General features: G+C 39.7%; 1 pseudogene; it reads right to left on the bottom strand.

The window, feature by feature from the left end:
* Positions 1 to 12,180: 12,180 nt before the first annotated feature.
* Positions 12,181 to 14,651, bottom strand: LOC116472473 (uncharacterized protein KIAA1143-like; annotated as a pseudogene).
* Positions 14,652 to 15,172: the final 521 nt, after the last annotated feature.

The following is a 15,172-nucleotide window of genomic DNA, read 5'->3' as shown; positions in this document are numbered from 1 at the left end:
TTAAGTGGAGCCATATCTTCTCACTGCTCTAATACTGACAAGCATGGGCAAGAGACCTATGTTCAGCCAGTTGGACGGCTCTTTCTTCACTTTAAATCTTGAAAAAAACTATTACACAGATAGAAGAAAATATTCAATAGTTCCCTGTCCTAATGCTAGGCCTGGTTCTTCAGACTTTGTCAATATCCTTCCAATAAATTCCCTCTTGTGGCTTAAGAAGACGTTGTTTTAGAAATCCTAGCTACAGCAGAAAGAATAGAAAAGAAATTAAGTGTTAATATAGTAGAAATAAAGACACAAGATGACTTTTATTTGTTTTTGGCATGATTGACTATTTAAAAATCATAAGAAATTTGTAAAAAAGATTAATTTGAAACAAATTAATATAATTTAGATGACAACCCCTGCCCTTTTTTTCTTTTGAGGTGTAGTAAAAGAAAGTTATAAAATTATTTTAAAATCAAAACTTCTCTCAAATTTTGGCAAAAGATGATTTGGGGGTGGAGTAGGGAAGAAGGATATTAAAATACCATAAAGCTATAGAGGTCAAAACAGTAATTTCATAAATATAATAGGTGGAAACTGGAAGCTACAGATAAGTAAAGCTGGAAGCCACTAGATCAGTAAATTATGGTATGTTTACACAATGAGTGTGAATCATCTACAACTTTATGTGTGCTATAGTCTGAATGTTCCTCAAAATGTATGTGTTGAAATTTAATCCCCATTGTGGTGGCATTAAGAGCCGAGGCCTTGGTGGAGCCAAGATGGCCGAATAGGAACAGCTCCGGTCTATAGCTCCCAGCCTGAGTGACACAGAAGATGGGTGATTTCTGCATTTCCATTTGAGGTACCAGGTTCATCTCACTAGGGAGTGCCAAACAGTGGGTGCAGGACAGTCGGTGCAGCGCACTGTGTGCGAGCCGAAGCAGGGCTAGGCATTGCCTCACTCGGGTAGTGCAAGGGGTCAGGGAGTTCCCTTTCCTAGTCAAAGAAAGGGGTAACAGATGGCACCTGGAAAATCAGGTCAGTCCCACCCTAATACTGTGCTTTTCTAATGGGCCTGGAAAACGGCACACCAGGAGATTGTGTCCCACCCCTGGCTCGGAAGGTCCTATGCCCACGGAGTCTCGCTGATTGCTAGCACAGCAGTCTGAGATCAAACTGCAAGATGGCAGCGAGGCTGGGGGAGGGGCGCCCGCCATTGCCCAGGCTTGCTTCAGTAAACAAAGCAGCCAGGAAGCTCGAACTGGGTGGAGCCCACCACAGCTCAAGGGGGCCTGCCTGCCTCTGTAGGCTCCACCTCTGGGGACAGGGCACAGACAAACAAAAAGTCAGCAGGAACCTCTGCAGACTTAAATGTCCCTATCTGACTGAGAGCTTCGAAGAGAGAAGAGGTTCTCCCAGCTCACAGCTGGAGATCTGAGAACAGACACACTGCCTCCTAAAGTGGGTCCCTGACCCGGGAGCAGCCTAACTGGGAGGCACTCCCCAGTAGGGACAGACCGACACCTCACGTGGCCAAGTACTCCTCTGAGACAAAACTTCAGAGGAACTATCAGACAGCTAAATTTGTGGTCTCACGAAAATCCACTGTTCTGCAGCCACCGCTGCTGACACCCAGCCAAACAGGGTCTGGAGTGGACCTCTAGCAAACTCCAACAGACCTGCAGCTGAGAGTCCTGTCTGGTAGAAGGAAAACTAACAAATAGAAAGGACATCCACACCAAAAACCCATCTGTACATCACCATCATCAAAGACCAAAAGTAGATAAAACCACAAAGATGGGTAAAAAACAGAGCAGAAAAACTGGAAACTCTAAAAAGCAGAGCACCTGTCCTCCTCCAAAGGAACGCAGTTCCTCACCAGCAATGGAACAAAGCTGGATGGAGAATGACTTTGATGAGTTGAGAGAAGAAGGCTTCAGACGATCAAACTACTCCAAGCTATGGGAGGAAATTCAAATCAATAGCAAAGAAGTTAAAAACTTTGAAAAAAAAAAATAGATGAATGGATAACTAGCATAACCAATGGAGAGAAGGGCTTAAAGGAGCTGATGGAGCTGAAAGCCAAGTATAGAGAACTACGCAAAGATTGCAGAAGCCTCGGTAGCTGAAACGATCAAATGGAAGAAAGGGTATCAGTGATGGAAGATGAAATGAATGAAATGAAGCGAGAAGGGAAGTTTAGAGAAAAAAGAATAAAAAGAAATGAATAAAGCCTCCAAGAAATTTGGGATTATGTGAAAAGAACAAACCTACGTCTGATTGGTGTACCTGAAAATGACGGGGAGAATGGAACCAAGCTGGAAAACACTCTGCAAGATATTATCCAGGAGAACTTCCCCAATCTAGCAAGGCAGACCAAGATTCAGATTCAGGAAATACAGAGAATGCCACAAAGATACTCCTCGAGAAGAGCAACTCCAAGACACATAATTGTCAGATTCACCAAAGTTGAAATGAAGGAAAAAATGTTAAGGGCAGCCAGAGAGAAAGGTCGGGTTACCCACAAAGGGAAGCCCATCAGACTAACAGCGGATCTCTCAGCAGAAACTCTACAAGCCAGAGGAGAGTGGGGGCCGATATTCAACATTCTTAAAGAAAAGAATTTTCAGCCCAGAATTTCATATCCAGCCAAACTAAGCTTCATAAGTGAAGGAGAAAAAAAAATACTTTACAGACAAGCAAATGCTGAGTGATTTTGTCACCACCAGGCCTGCCCTAAAAGAGCTCCTGAAGGAAGCACTAAACATGCAAAGGAATAACTGGTACCAGCCACTGCAAAAACATGCCAAATTGTAAAGCCCATCAAGGCTAGGAAGAAACTGCATCAACTAACGAGCAAAATAACCAGCTAACATCATAATGACAGGATCAAATTCGCACATAACAATATTAACTTTAAATGTAAATGGACTAAATGCTCCAATTAAAAGACACAGACTGGCAAACTGGATAAGGAGTAAAGACCCATCAGTGTGCTGTATTCAGGAAACCAATCTCATGTGCAGAGACACACATAGACTCAAAATAAAGGGATGGAGGAAGATCTATCAAGAAAATGGAAAACAAAAAAAGGCGGGGGTTGCAATCCTAGTCTCTGATAAAATAGACTTTAAACCAACCAAGACCAAAGTGACAAAAAGGCCATTACATAATGGTAAATGGATCAATTCAAAAAGAAGAGTTAACTATCCTAAATATATATGCACCCAACACAGGAGCACCCAGATTCATAAAGCAAGTCCTGAGTGACCTACAAAGGGACTTAAACTCCCACACAATAATAATGGGAGATTTTAACACCCCACTGTCAACATTAGACAGATCAACGAGACAGAAAGTTAACAAGGATACCCAGGAATTCAACTCAGCTCTACACAAAGTGGACCTAATAGACATCTACAGAACTCTCCACCCCAAATCAACAGAATATACATTTTTTTCAGCACCACACCACACCTATTCCAAAATTGACCACAGAGTTGCAAGTAAAGCTCTCCTCAGCAAATGTAAAAGAACAGAAATTATAACAAACTGTCTCTCAGACCACAGTGCAATCAAACTAGAACTCAGGATTAAGAAACTCACTCAAAACCGCTCAACTACATGGAAACTGAACAACCTGCTCCTGAATGACTATTGGGTACATAATGAAATGAAGGCAGAAATAAAGATGTTCTTTGAAACCAACGAGAACAAAGACACAACATACCAGAATCTCTGGGACGCATTCAAAGCAGTGTGTAGAGGGAAATTTGTAGCACTAAATGCCCACAAGAGAAAGCAGGAAAGATCCAAAATTGACACCCTAACATCACAATTAAAAGAACTAGAAAAGCAAGAGCAAACACATTCAAAAGCTAGCAGAAGGCAAGAAATAACTAAAATCAGAGCAGAACTGAAGGAAATAGAGACACAAAAAACCCTTCAAAAAATTAATGAATCCAGGAGGTGGTTTTTTGAAAAGATCAACAAAATTAATAGACCACTAGCAAGACTAATAAAGAAGAAAAGAGAGAAGAATCAAATATCTGCAATAAAAAATGAAAAAGGGGATATCACTACCAATCCCACAGAAATACAATCTACCATCAGAGAATACTACAAACACCTCTATGCAAATAAACTAGAAAATCTAGAAGAAATGGATAAATTCCTTGACAAATACACCCTCCCAAGACTAAACCAGGAAGAAGTTGAATCTCTGAATAGACCAATAACAGGCTCTGAAATTGTGGCAATAATCAATAGCTTACCAAACAAAAAGAGTCCAGGACCTGATGGATTCACAGCCGAATTCTACCAGAGGTACAAGGAGGAGCTGGTACCATTCCTTCTGAAACTATTCTAATTCATAGAAAAAGAGGGAATCCTCCCTAACACATTTTATGAGGCCAGCATCATCCTGATACCAAAGCCTGGCAGAGACATAACCAAAAATAGAATGTCAGACCAATATCCTTGATGAACATTGATGCAAAAATCCTCAATAAAATACTGGCAAACCGAATCCAGCAGCACATCAAAAAGCTTATCCACCATGATCAAGTGGGCTTCATCCCTGGGATGCAAGGCTGGTTCAACATATGCAAACCAATAAATGTAATCCAGCATACAAACAGAACCAAAGACAAAAACCACCTGATTATCTCAATAGATGCAGAAAAGGCCTTTGACAAAATTCAACAACGCTTCATGCTAAAAACTCTCAATAAATTAGGTATTGATGGGACATATCTCAAAATAATAAGAGCTATCTATGACAAACCCAGAGCCAATATTATACTGAATGGGCAAAAACTGGAAGCATTCCCTTTGAAAACAGGCACAAGACAGGGATGCCCTCTCTCACCACTCCTATTCCACATAGTGCTGGAAGTTCTGGCCAGGGCAATCAGGCAGGAGAAGGAAATAAAGGGTATTCAAGTAGGAAAAGAGCAAGTCAAATTGTCCCTGTTTGCAGATGACATGATTGTATATTTAGAAAACCCCATTGTCTCAGCCCAAAATCTCCTTAAGCTGATTAGCAACTTCAGCAAAGTCTCAGGATACAAAATCAATGTACAAAAATCACAAGCATTCTTGTACACCAATCACAGACAAACAGAGAGCCAAATCATGTGTGAACTCCCATTCACAATTGCTTCAAAGAGAATAAAATACCTAGGAATCCAACTTACAAGGGATGTGAAGGACCTCTTCAAGGAGAACTACAAACCACTGCTCAATGAAATAAAAGAGGATAAAAACAAATGGAAGAACATTCCATGCTCATGGGTTGGAAGAATCAATATCATGAAAATGGCCATACTGCCCAAGGTAATTTATAGATTCAATGCCATCCCCATCAAGCTACCAATGACTTTCTTCACAGAATTGGAAAAAACTACTTTAAAGTTCATATGGAACCAAAAAAGAGCCCGCATCACCAAGTCAATCCTAAGCCAAAAGAACAAAGCTGGAGGCATCACGCTACCTGACTTCAAACAATACTAGAAGGCTACAGTAACCAAAACAGCATGGTACTGGTACCACAACAGAGACATAGATCAATGGAACAGAACAGAGCCCTCAGAAATAATGCCGCATATCTACAACTATCTGATCTTTGACAAACCTGACAAAAACAAGAAATGGGGAAAGGATTGCCTATTTAATAAATGGTGCTGGGAAAACTGGCTAGCCATATGTAGAAAGCTGCAACTGGATCCCTTCCTTACACCTTATACAAAAATTAATTCAAGATGGATTAAAGACTTACATGTTAGACCTAAAACCATAAAAACCCTAGTAGAAAGCCTAGGCAATACCATTCAGGACATAGCCATGGGCAAGGACTTCATGTCTAAAACACCAAAAGCAATGGCAACAAAAGCCAAAATTGACAAATGGGATCTAATTAAACTAAAGAGCTTCTGCACAGCAAAAGAAACTACCATCAGAATGAACAGGCAACCTACAGAATGGGAGAAAATTTTTGCAACCTACTCATCTGACAAAGGGCTAATATCCAGAATCTACAATGAACTCAAACAAATTTACAAAAAAAAAACAAACCACCCCATCAAAAAGTGGGCAAAGGACATGAACAGACACTTCTCAAAAGAAGACATTTATGCAGCCAGAAAACACATGAAAAAATGCTCATCATCACTGGCCATCAGAGAAATGCAAATCAAAACCACAATGAGATACCATCTCACACCAGTTAGAATGGTCATCATTAAAAAGTCAGGAAACAACAGGTGCTGGAGAGGATGTGGAGAAATAGGAACACTTTTACACTGTTGGTGGGACTGTAAACTTGTTCAACCATTGTGGAAGTCAGTGTGGCGATTCCTCAGGGATCTAGAACTAGAAATACCATTTGACCCAGCCATCTCATTACTGGGTATATACCCAAAGGATTATAAATCATGCTGCTATAAAGACACATGCACACGTATATTTGTTGCGGCACTATTCACAATAGCAAAGAGTTGGAACCAACCCAAATGTCCAACAACGATAGACTGGATTAAGAAAATGTGGCACATATACACCATGGAATACTATGCAGCCACAAAAAATGATGAGTTCATGTCCTTTGTAGGGACATGGATGAAACTGGAAAACATCATTCTCAGTAAACTATCGCAAGGACAAAAAACCAAACACCACATGTTCTCACTCATAGGTGGGAATTGAATAATGAGAACTCATGGACACAGGAAGGGGAACATCACACTCTGGGGACTGTTGTGGGGTGGGGGGAGAGGGGAGGGACATCATTAGGAGATATACCTAATGCTAAATGACGAGTTAATGGGTGCAGGAAAACAACATGGCACATGGATACATATGTAACAAACCTGCACATTGTGCACATGTACCCTAAAACCTAAAGTATAATAATAAAAAAAAATGTAAATAAATAAATAAATAAATAAATATAAAAAAATAAAAATAAATAAAAAAAAAGAGCTGAGGCCTTTTAGGGAGTGACTAAGTCATGAGGGCATGAATTAGTGTCTTATAAAAGGCTGGAGGGAACCAGCTTAGGCCCTTTATCATGCTCTTCTTCTCTTCTGCCCTATGAGTCCACAGCATTCACCCCTTTTGTGCTTCTGCCTTTCTGCCATGTAAGCACACCCAGACAGTACCATCTATGTGGAATGAAACCTCATCAGAGACCGAACCTACAAGTAGAATGGTCTTGGACTTCCCAGTCTCCAGAACTGCGAGAAATAAATTTCTGTCCTTTATACATTACTCAGTCTCCAGGTATTCTGTTATGGCAAATATATATATTTGTGTTGTCATTATATATATATTATATATATTATATAATATATACAATACATATATAATATATGTAATATATATACCATTGAATAAACAAAAATATATATTGAATGAAAAAGGCCAGATACAAAAGAGAACACATTATTTCAATTATATAAACTACAATTGTATAAAGTACAATTATATAAAGTACAAGCACAGATGATACAAATCAGTGCCATTAGAAATCAGGATGGTGGTTACCCTTGGCACGGGAAGTAACTAAAAGAGAACATGAGGATAAGTCCAGGGTACTGGTAATCTTCTTTTTATTAAATATATTACACGAGAGTGTTGTTTGTCAAAATTTAGTAAGCTATAAATTTATATGTACACTTTTCTGCATATATAATTGGTAACTTATATAGGAAGTTTTTTTATGCTAGAAGAAAATGCTTGTAATATATATTAAATGGCTCCTAAGCATTACATATAAAGAATTATTACAAATCAATAATAAAAATAAAATCACATAGGAGAAAATAGGCTAAGACTACAAACACATTTTATAAGGAGGAATGCTAATGACTAATACACATACGAAGAGATGTTCACCTAAAATTATGAGTTTTGGGTGTTAGAAAGACAGCATTTAAAACCTGTCCGTATGACCTGCTAAAAATTACTTGATCTATCTAAAGTTTAGTTTCCTCCTCTAAAATGGAAAAAATGATGGTGCTTAACTTTGTAGGGTTACAAGAGTTAATCAATAGAAGACAAAGTTTTGAAAACTATTTCTGCTACATAGTTAGTGCTCAGTAAAGGACAATAGCATTTGGAGTGGCAGTAGATGTAGAAGAAGCACCACCAGTATGAAAGAAACAAAAATAAATCTAAAAGGCAGCTCCATTTTTTAACCCATTAGATTAGCAAAAATTTAAAAGACTGATACCATTCAGAGTGTGGGGAAATAACCATGTCTTCGGTAGATATGAGAATGGCTACCTCATTTTAGAGAGTAACTATATGTTTTTAGATAGTAACTATACATATATCTAATCATTATATATTTTAATATTAATTATACGTTTTAACCTATATATGTATAATGATTAAAATAAATAATTTTAAGTTTTTGACCTAATAATTCCATAATGGAAATATACCCTACAGAAATAAATTAATAATAATTGCTCTGATGTGTTCGTGTGGTAAATTCTCATTTTTGAAAGATTAAAGCACACCAATATTGAAATGTTATTGCAGTGAAACTTGGGGATGGGGGAGGAATGAATGGGCAGAGCACAGAGGACTTTTATAGCAGTGAAAATACTCTGTATGATACCATAATGATAGATACGTGTTATTCTGCATTTGTCCAAACCCACAGAATGTACAACACAAAGTCTGAACCCTAAACTATGGACTTCAGGTGATTTTGATGTGTCAATGTGGGTTCATCAATTGTAACAAATGTACCACTGTGGTGGGGGATGTTGACAGTGGTGGGAGTAATGCATGTGGGATAGCAGGGGATGTAAGTTAAGTCTCTACCTTCCTCACAACTCTGCTTTGAATCTAAAACTTCTTTTAAAAAAATAAAATCTTAAAAAAAAATCTTAGAAAATGTGGCTAGAAATGTTAAAATGAAAGAAAGAAAGGAAAATTTCCTTATGCCTTCCCACTACATTTAGGGTTGAGTATAAACTGCATAAGAACCCAAAAGGACCTGCTTACTTCTCCAATCTCATCCCTTGTCTCTTCATTCCACATTGTAGATAACTAACCATATTGGGTTTCTTTCACTTCCTCAGTGGCACCCTGTGATCTTACATATGTGGGTCTTGCATGTGCTTTTTCTTTTCATGAAAACATCCCTTACAAGCACCTCTACTGTCTTTTGCCTGATTCTTTGTCTGGGTCTCAATTTAGATGTCTCTCATCCAGAAAGACTTTTGTGATATCCTTTCTATATCATTTCCATTTCATCCCACCGCTCACACTACTCCTGTGCTTCCATAATACCTTAATCTTCCTGTATCATAATACTAACCTTACTATGTTATAATTTTCTAGTACTTGATTGATTAGTAGGGTATCACCTCAAAAGTTTTCTCATGCTCCTTTAAAATTTTTTCTCCATAACTCTCTGTCAAACCCCAAGCAACCAGTGATCTGTTTTCTGTCACCAAGGAGCAGTTAGTATTTTCTATAAATGGAATCATTTATTACATAGTCTTATTTGTCTGTTTTCTTTTACTTAGCTTAATTATTTTGAGATTCATCCAAGTTGTTTCTTGTATCATAGTTCATTTATTTTTATTACCAAGTGGTATTTCATTCCATTGATATACCTCAATTTGTCTATCCAGTCACAGGTTTATGGACACTTGGGTCTTCTCAGTTTGAAGTTATTACAAATAAAACTGTTATGAATATATTTGTAGCAGTGTTTTTACTTGTTGTCACTTGTTTGTTTTGAGATGGAGTCTCACTCTGTCACCTAGGCTGGAGTGCAATGGCACGATCTTGGCTCACTGCAACCTCTGCCTCCCGCATTCAAGCGATTCTTTCGTCTCAGCCTCCCATAGCTGTGATTACAGGCACCTGCCATCATGCCTGGCTAATTTTTGTATTTTTGTAGAGATGGGTTTCACCATGTTGGCCAGGCTGTTCTTGAACTCCTGACCTCAGGTGATCCACCCACCTCAGCCTCCCAAAGTTTTGGGATTACAGGCCTGAGTCACTGTGCCTGGCCAGAAGTGTTTTTATAGACATATATTTTTGTTATTTTGGGTAAATACCTAAGAGTAGAATATGTGGGTCATAGTCAGTATTTATTTATCATTTTAAGGAATTGCCAAACTGTTTTCCAAAGAGGTTATACTATTTTATATACCCTCCGGCAGTGTATGACAGTTCCAGTTCCTCCATATCCTTGCTAACACTTGGTATTGCCAGTCTTTAAAAATTGTAGACATTCTAATATTAGGTATGTAGTAGGGTCCCTTGTAACATTCAGTAGTTTCATTTTTTTTTTTTTGTTTTTTGTTTTTTGAGATGGAGTCTCACTCTGTCTCCCAGGCTAGAGCGCAGTGGCACAATCTTGGCTCACTGCAAGCTCCATCTCCCGGGTTCACGCCATTCTCCTGCCTCAGCCTCCCGAGTAGCTGGGACTACAGGCGCCCACCACCACGCCTAGCTAATTTTTTGTTTTTGTGTTTTTAGTAGAGAGGGAGTTTCACCGTGTTAGCCAGGGTGGTCTTGATCTCCTGACCTCGTGATCCACCTGCCTCGTCCTCCCAAAGTGCTGGGATTACAGGCCTGAGCCACCATGCCCAGCCATCATTCAGTAGTTTTAATTTGGATTTTCCTGATTATCAGTGATGCTGAACATCTTTTCTTGTGCTTGTCATCCTCCATATGTCTTCTTTAGAAGATGTCTTTTTAAATCTTTTGCTCATTTGTTATTGAGTTGTTTGTTTTGAGTTTTAGTTCTCTTTATATATTCTAGATTCAAGTCTGTTATCAGATATGTGATTTGCAAATATTTTCTCACATTCTGTGACTCATCTTTTTAATCTCTTACCAATGTCTTTTAAGAAACATAAGCTCTTACTGTTGATAAAGTCCCATTTATCAATATTTTCTCTTTATGGATAGTACGTATGGTGTTAGACCTTAAAGAGTTGTTTCTGGAAATGGAAAGAACCTAGAATAGCCAAAAAAGTGAAAGAAAAAAAATAAAGAAGAACGTTGGGGGACTTACATTGTCTTCTCTAATCTCTCTAAGCAGTGTTTTGTAGTTTTCAGGGCGTAGGTCTTGCACATAATTTGTCAGGTCTATACCTAAGCATTTCTTATTTTTGATGCTATTAAGTAATATTTTTATTTTAATTTCTGACTGTTTGTTGCTAGTATATAAAAAAGTTGACTTTTGTATATTGATCTTGAATTCTACAACTCTACTAAAATTTATTATAATGGCCTTTTTATTAGATTTTCTCCATAGATGATCATGTTATATTCAAATGAAGTCCATTCATTTTACTTCAATCTTCCCAATCTAAGAGCCTTTTACTTCTCTCTCTTGCCATATTGGCCAAGCTAGAACCTCCAGTATAATTGTAAGTAGAAATAGAGTCATCTCATCCCTGATGTTAGGGGGAAAGCATTCTATCTTTTGCCATTAAATATGATGTTAATTCTAGGTTTTTCAAAAATGTGTTTTACCAGGTTGAGGGAATTTCCTGCAATTTCAAGTTTGGTTAGAGTTTTTGCCAGGCACGAATGTTGGATTTTGTCTAAAGCTTTTCTTTTTTTGTTTACACAAACAAAATCTATTTTGTTTAAAAATATAATTTACATATATATACACCCACACAGGGGAAATAACAAAATGTTAATACTAGCTAATTTCTAGAGTTGGCATATTAAGTCAGAGGGGTGTTGATGAATAGATGAAGTTTATTAAATTTTTTCCTGCATTTCCTAAATTTTCTATAAGTAACTTGTAGATTTTTTTTTTTTTTTTTTTTTTTGAGAAAAAGTCTGGCTCTGTTGCCCAGGCTGGAGTACAATGGCCTGATCTCAGCTCACTGCAACCTCTGCCTCTTGGATTTAAGCTATTCTCCTGCCTCAGCTTCCTGAGTAGGTGGGATTACAGGTGCCTGCCACCGTGCCCGGGCAATCTTTGTATTATTAGTAGAGATGGCGTTTCACCATGTTGGCCAGGCTGGTCTCGAACTCCTGACCTCAAGTGATCTGCCCACCTCAGCCTTCCAAAGTGCTGGGATTACAGGTGTGAACTGCTGCCTCCGGCCTGTAGTATCTTTATAATAGGGAAAAAAATGTTACTTTAAAAAACATCACATATGCTTTCAAAGTAGACTAAATTCAAAATATTTACACTTACTCATTTTCATCTTCACTGTCAAAAGAAAGGAGGCTACTGTTTTTTATTTGTTTTTGTGAGTTCTTTTTGACTGCGTCCTGATTTATTGCATCTTAATTTGTCTTCTTCTTTTTGGGCTTGCTGTTAAACCTGAATATTTTTCATCTGAGGGGCGCTTGACTGGTGCTTCACTGGTTTTTGATACATGATTCTTCCCTCAGCTCGAGCTAGTTCTTTATCTGCTTTGGCAGCCTTTACTTCTGCTTTAATTTTCATGACTTCTTCAACTGACAGGTCTCCCTTTTTAAAAACCATCACTTGAAGCTCTTCATCTTTGTCACTGTGATCCCCATTTTCATCTGGGACATGAGGCTGGATTCTCTTGGTCTCTATGGTGGGCTCCTCCCTATAACCAACCCATTCCAGTGGCTCCTCCCTATAGCCAGCATTCCTGGCTCGGCTGGCCGCAAGTCTTGTCCAATATTTTTTCTGCATCTATGTAGACAATAACAGTTATTCACTTTTAGTTTATTAACATGGTGAATTGCATTGATTAAGTTTTGAATGTTACATCAAATAATAATCTCTATTGTTTGTTGCTAGTAACTTAGGATTATTATTATCTTTTGATAAATTTATCCCATTATCATTATTAAATGACCCATTTTATTTTTAAAAATCTACTTTGATAGTAACAGAGCCATTCTAGCTTTCTTTTAATTAGTTTTAGCATGTTATATCTTTTTCGCCTTTTAAATTTTAACCTGTGTGTGTCCGTTTGTTTATTTATTTATTTTGAGACAGAGTCTCATTTTGTTGCCCAGGCTGAAATGCAGCAGTGCGATCTCAGCTCACTGCAACCTCTGCCTTTCAGGTTCAAGGGATTCTTGTGCCTCAGCCTTCTGAGTAGTAGCTGGGACTATAAGTGTGTTCCACCACACCTGGCTAATTTTTGTGTTTTTAGTAGAGACGGGGTTTCACCATCTTGGCCAGGCTAGTGTTGAACTCCTGGCCTCAAGAGATCTGTCTGCCTTGGCCCCCCAGAGTGCTGGGATTATAGGCGTGAGCCACCATGCCAGGTCTGTGTCTTTATATTTAAAGTGGATTTCTGAAGTGGGAGGATTGCTTGAGGCCAGGAGTTCAAGACCAGCCTGGGCAACATAGTGAAACCCTGTCTCTACAAAAAAATAAAAAAATTGTCTGGGTGCAGTGGCTCCTGCCTGTAATCCCAGCACTTTGGGAGGCTGAGGCAGGTGGATCACCTGAGGTCAAGAGTTCAAACCAGCCTGGCCCACATGGTGAAACCCCCATCTCTACTAAAAATACAAAAATTAGCCAGGTGTAGTGGGAGGTGCCTGTAATCCCAGCTATGAGAGGTTGAGACAGGAAAATCGTTTGAACCTGGGAGAAGGAGGTTGCAGAGAGCCGAGGTCACGCCATTGCACTTCAGCCTAGGCGACAAGAGCAAAACTCTGTCTCAAAAAAAAAAAAAAGTAGCTGGGCATGGTGGTACTTTTTTGGTTTATTAGCTATAATTCTTTGTTGTGTTATTTTAGTGGTTGCTTTAGGGTTTGTAGTAAACATCTTTCTCCCATGCTGGAAGCTTCCTGCCCTCAAACATCTGACTCCAAGTTCTTCAGCTTTTTGACTCTTGGACTTACACCAGTGGTTTTCCAGGGGCTCTCGGGCCTTCAGCCACAGACTGAAGGCTGCACTGTTGGCTTCCCTACTTTTGACGTTTTGGGACTCGGACTGGCTTCATTGCTCCTCAGCTTGCAGATGGCCTATTGTGGGACTTCACTTTGTGATCATGTGAGTCAATACTCCTTAATAAACTCCCTTTCATACATACATCTATCCTATTAGTTCTGTTTCTAGAGAACACTGACTAGTACAGTTGGGTTTAAATCTACCACAGTATTATTTGTTTTCTGTTTCTTATTCATTTCCTTTTTCTTCTTTTTGTGCCTACTTTAGATTAATTGAATATGTTTTATGATTCTTTAACTTATCACAGTTTGCCTTCAAGTGATATTATATTATACCACTTGATGCATAGGGTAATAACTCAATTAATATGCTTCTGTTTTTCCCTTCCCAGCATTTGTGCTACAGTTATTGTTAGGCAACAGGGGTACCTTAATGGCGCCAGTTCCAGGTTCTTCTCCCCTCCTTGACCCGGCACTGTCTGAACCCGCCAAAGGAGGGCCAATCAGAAAGAAGCATCTTCCGTCTTCCCTTGGGCCCGCCCCACATAGGCCCAAGGGATATAAAACCCAGCACACCAGCAGCTCTCTCTCTCTCTTCTCTTCTCTTCCTTCTCCACTCGTTACCTCCAATAAAGATCTCTTGACCGCGACCGGTGTAGTCTGATCCTTGCCCGGCCTCTTTCATTGGTGCCGTGACTCGGATCCAGAACACCCCACCCTTCCATGGGATCCTGATCCCTCTTCGGGCTCGGTCCAGACCCCGGCCGGTCTTCACCCATTTTCCTGTTTGCCAACCTCTCCACCCAACACTGGCCTCATCTCGGTAAGTCTCCCCTCCTGGTGTCCAACACTAGCCGACCAACTCCAGTCTCAGCCTCCCGCTCTCGGCCGCCGTAAATCTTACTCTAGACTCGGCCTGCAGGGAACGGAGTTTTCTCCCTCTCCTCCTCGCGTCTCTGGCCTGGGCCTCTCTCCTTCTCTCGTTAGAATCCTGGTACCAGGTGACCCATGGCCTCCCGCCTCTCAGAGGCTCCTCAGTCCTTCCGTTTCAGTGACGATCGATCCGGAGGCTCTGACTCACTCCGTGGCAAGCGGCTAGCAGGGGACGCCCTGCCTAGCTCATCACCATCTATTCGTTCCTCTCATTATGGGAGGCTCCGCATCCCTGCCGGCTGACTCTCCCCTACGATGCCTCCTAAACAATTTGTCAGCCCTAGGCTTAGCGGCCAACCTTAAACCAAAACGTCTAATTAAATACTGCACACAAGACTGGCCCACTTACCCCTTAGATAACCAAAAC

The sequence above is a fragment of the Hylobates moloch genome, unplaced genomic scaffold, assembly GCF_009828535.3.
Source record: "Hylobates moloch isolate HMO894 unplaced genomic scaffold, HMol_V3 SCAFFOLD_8, whole genome shotgun sequence".
Classification (NCBI taxonomy): domain Eukaryota; kingdom Metazoa; phylum Chordata; class Mammalia; order Primates; family Hylobatidae; genus Hylobates; species Hylobates moloch.
The sequence above is the reverse complement of the archived record's forward strand: the minus strand, read 5'-3'. Positions and strand labels throughout refer to the sequence as shown.